This window comes from Channa argus, chromosome 19, assembly GCF_033026475.1.
Source record: "Channa argus isolate prfri chromosome 19, Channa argus male v1.0, whole genome shotgun sequence".
In the NCBI taxonomy this organism is placed as follows: domain Eukaryota; kingdom Metazoa; phylum Chordata; class Actinopteri; order Anabantiformes; family Channidae; genus Channa; species Channa argus.
In genome coordinates this window covers 2,565,083-2,569,747 of record NC_090215.1, presented here as the reverse complement: position 1 = coordinate 2,569,747, position 4,665 = coordinate 2,565,083, and positions in this window count along the sequence as shown.

Genomic DNA, 4,665 nt, shown 5'->3' with positions numbered 1-4,665 from the left:
CCAAACATCAAGTGACTGGAATCACTCGTCTGTCTGCTTTGTCTGAGCCCAATTACAAACAAATGTGTTCAGGAAGCATTTTTTGATAAACAATGTGAAAATGTCTGCGGTAGAAAATTACACCTCATTAACCCTTTTAAAAGCACAGGGTTCACACAATATGTCAGCTATTACAATGAGCATAAGCAGAAATGTTCGTAAATTAGACATTTTTTTTTTTTTGCTTCATCCATTTTGCAGAAAACGAATTAAACATAACTGAACAACGGCTCCGGAATTCAAACATTATTGCAAGCAATAAACAAACAAACACTATTAAAAGGGACACGAGATAAGTTTCATGACATTTAATAAAATTTTACTCCCTAGCAGCATGATGGCATTTATGTTGACCCTACCGCTCCACCTAACACACTGAGCCAACCCTGTCTACTAAAAATGACGTTTATATGCAACTACACGTGCTTTTAGGGGTTCAGTGTCTTGCTTCGAATATATAATAAATAATTTAAAATTATGGATTCGAAACATTTGTCCGTGTTCTAGATTTTAATTTTAATCTATTTGAATTCTTACCATAGAAATGTATCACCTGTCCCTGGGAATCATATTCTATTTATGCACATTCACAGGCTCATTTACAGATTATTCATAGCATCCATGCAGGCACAGTTACTGTAATTTGGGTTTGTAGCAGTGGGACACCTCAGCTTAAACGTAATCCACTTTGGAATATGGTCAAACTTCTGTGTATTGTCAGGAGACTTAGACCAGGTCATTTACTTTTTCCACTGAAAGCTTTAAATTATCTGTCTCCTATTCCAAAAATGAGAGTTTAGTGTATTCAATAAACAGGGAGCTAATGGCTAATTCTGCACCAGAAGCTAACGGGCAGGTTTCCTCCTTAGGAACCGTTAAAATTTTCTGGTCTTTACTTTTGTGATTCGTGCAGTTTTACCGACAAAAACAACTTGTCAAGTTGATTTTCTCATTAGTTCCTTTTCGTTTTGAAATGCTTTCTACCTCCCATGTGTGCACATAGGTTGCTGATGACACCTCTTAGAAACTTGTCTATACAGGACATCGCCATTGCCCCAAAATCTATCTACAAGGGGCCTCTTCCAGCTGCTGAGGGGCCTCGGGCTCCCCCAAGAGCAGAGAGTCGTCACTGAATATGACGTGTGTTTCAGAGAAACTCTAGACAGTCTGATGCATAAAAAGCTAGAGACATGACATAAAATGAGAATAATAATAATATGTTCTTTAATCTTTAAAGTGTTTGATGGTGGTGTAATGTAGAGCTTTAAAAGTTTCCAACCACCTGACTTGAACTGCTTAGAACTAACACTATGATTCCTAAAATTAAAGTAGAGGACGTCGAGTTGGACTGAATTTATCATATTGACATCAAATTATATTCATAACCTGGCAGCTCAAAGGGCAATTTATTATTCATATATACTCCCCAAACTAGAACTATTAGCATCAAGTTGAAAATGTGTTAAGTCACTTTAAATACAATTTAAATTTCATGTATATGTGTGTAAAGCAGACTCCTTGATACTTTTTCTTCGTACTGTGTCTGCTGAACCATTTACTTTAAATGATAAGGTTCTGGAAACTTCTGCCACAACATGCCACTACCCAAAGCAACGCAGAACAAAGGCTCATAGTAAGGGTGTGTATTGGCGTGGGGAACACGCTGACTGACTGACTGAGGCAGTTTTTGAAAACATTAAAATTCAGTTACAATAAAAACTAAAAGTTGCAGTGCACCAGGCCAAAACAAAACCATGACAGTACTGCACAGAAGCCCACAGGCAAATTCAAGAAACAGGCTTCTGCAGTGGAATTGTCTAGAGAAGCCTTATTGCCTCAAGCACGCTTATGCTGCCTTGAGTTTTACTGCTATTTTTAACAGTGTTATGAGTAAACATTGCACTCGGTTTGTACAAGAAATGCAGTGCAAAAACACAAATGAGGGCTGATGCATAGAGAAAAGTGACCACAAAAAAAAAGGGGGCCACGTGCTTCCGTGCATGTAGCCAGAGCTCTGCAGCTCCATCCAGCAAAAAGACTGCACACCTGGTTGAACCCAAAATAAGAAACATATTATTGGGTTATTACTTCTGGGAAGCTCCAGTATTAAACAGAGATGGAGCCTGTGCAGAGGAAAGACTGAAGATACATCTTTATCTGCGTCCACTTACAAAAGGTTATCTTTCAAATTGCTCAAATGTTACCTGATAAATGTCCTGGTAACTCTCAATATTTCCACTGCGGGTGGCACATTTGTCATCGTTGAGATGGCGGGCAGACTGGGGCACAGATGGGAACTCCTCCCTCACGCTGGCGTTGACGTATGAGCTGCAGGTCGAACCAGACGAGCACATGTGATTGATAACCAGAGAGAGGCTCAACTGAACAGCAAAGTTAAACAGAAATAAAATCAGGAGGATTGCAGCAGTTTTCACATCCAGTTTAGCAAACTGAAATCAGGCGGTTACATAGATAAATGTACAGCGGAGGGAGATTTTGTTACATGCAAAATGCTTGAATCTAGGTTTTCTTTCATAATAAAATACACAGTGACACTTTTAGTCCTTAAATTGCCATTCATTGATTTAATTACGGGGATTTGGTCACATTCCTTTAACCTGCCTTTGTTGCATCTGCACATTAAACCTGTTGAATCAGCTGGTCCGTACATATCTACATTCTGTGGTAATGGACTTTGCAATGATGGATAAACAAAAAAGATACAATTTTAGGACCATTCGAAACGACTCCATATTAACACTTATTGGCTTAATTAAGTAAATCTGTTTTTTTTAAATGCAACATGCAAAAGTCTTAAAATGGGACCCTGTAAATTTGAACAGACCAAATTCAATGGCATTGCAAGAACGGTGACAATAATTCTGTTTAAATGTTATCGTATCCGTTTTAATATTTCTGCCCATTGATGTCATTCACATACAGTGTCCACAAGTCCTTGCAAATTTCATTATGAGTAAGGTAAGTTTGCTTTTGCAACGACAGTTAAAGAACACATTTTTGAATGGATTTTGGTCAAACGTACAAAAAAAGAGACAGATATGAGGCTCAAAAAGGCTTAAGTGAAATAAACTGAAATCAAAGTGGAATAAATTGGGTTGCACCTACCAAAATGACAATAAGCAATAAACCACCAAATTGGAAAATCTAGTTCTGACAGAGTTGCTGTCAGTGGTTGCAGTTCAGGAAGTACACGGTGGTATTCTCTTTACTTTCCACGTATTTTCCCAATGACACCATGTGAAGGAGCTTTCAGTTCTTCTTATGTCATCTAGTTTGTCATTTTATTAAGGTTGTAGTTTTCGTCACCGTGATCCTCTAGTTTTTCAGTTGTAATCACAGATATGACAGCGGGAAGGTTACTACCGTAATGAATTCTATTTAGATGTACTTTATATTACAAGTAGACTTATAAGCAGGTTACACACCATGTTAATAAAGGGCAACTTCACAAATGTAACTTTTAAAGTGCTCTCTGTTTAGTTTAGTAAATGTACATGAATGCTTTTAAACTTCCCTACATGAAAATATTTTTCTGCTGCTCGCTGAAAAACCCCTCCAGATGAGATCATCCAGTGTTTTTCGTCCTCAGTTTAGACCATGTCATCTGGAGGAGCTCTGGAGAAGCAGGTTAACCATGATTACAAACCCCACAGCGGGAGCAACGAGATGACATATCTGAACTGAAGGTTCCTCAAAGTGATGTCATCTGGAGGCATTTTTCAGCTAGAGAGCCATTTTAACATAGTTCAGTCAGAGGGACGTTTTATGGCGTTCATTTACAGGTGCTACTCAAACCAGACTCAAAAGAAGCAAGTTAATTATCAGTGAAGGCGTCTTTTGAAGTGCAAAGTCTAGTTTTTCACCTTCTGTAGATGGTTACTACTCCGTGAACACAACATACCAATGCTGCCTTTATAACAATACATCATCATTTACACTAATAATTCTGTGTTTTTAGCCAGATGTGTAATATTTCCAGTACTTTCTAGCTGCATCTCTCCTATTTTAGAGACCAGACAGACGCTCATAGATACTGTAATAAAAAAACACTGGGCTGCTTAATGTGTAAAACTGAGCCCAAAACAAAACCTGCTCATCGCAGAAATTTGACGTTTTGACTTTATTAATGCTCAGAGACATCACAAACTTTTAATTTAGTTGTGAGTGACATGAAGCCGGTTGACTTCCAGTATTGCAGTACACCTTAAGACAGCAAAAACCTATTTGATTTCCAAATCTTGAGATATGATGGTTGTACTGGAGGGAAGTTCGCCTCCAAGGTTTACTCTCTATAATCACACAGATGGGGCCAGCCAGGGATTGTAAAGGTAAACTCACCCAGTCCCAGCAATTTCCCACAGACTGCAGATTGTTTGGTTTGTTTGCTGTCTCTTCAGGGTTGTGGTTTTTCCGCTGTGTTGACAGCCTACCATCTGCTGCAGAGCCAATCTAGATCGTATATACCATCCGCAGTGTGTATTTACTCGCCTGTCAGGACTTTAAGTTTAGGACTAAAGATGATCAGTTATGATAGTTTGGCTGAAGTGTTCCCATAAATGGTGACATGTGTCAAGAGTGTTGGACAAAAAGAAAACAAAACATGAG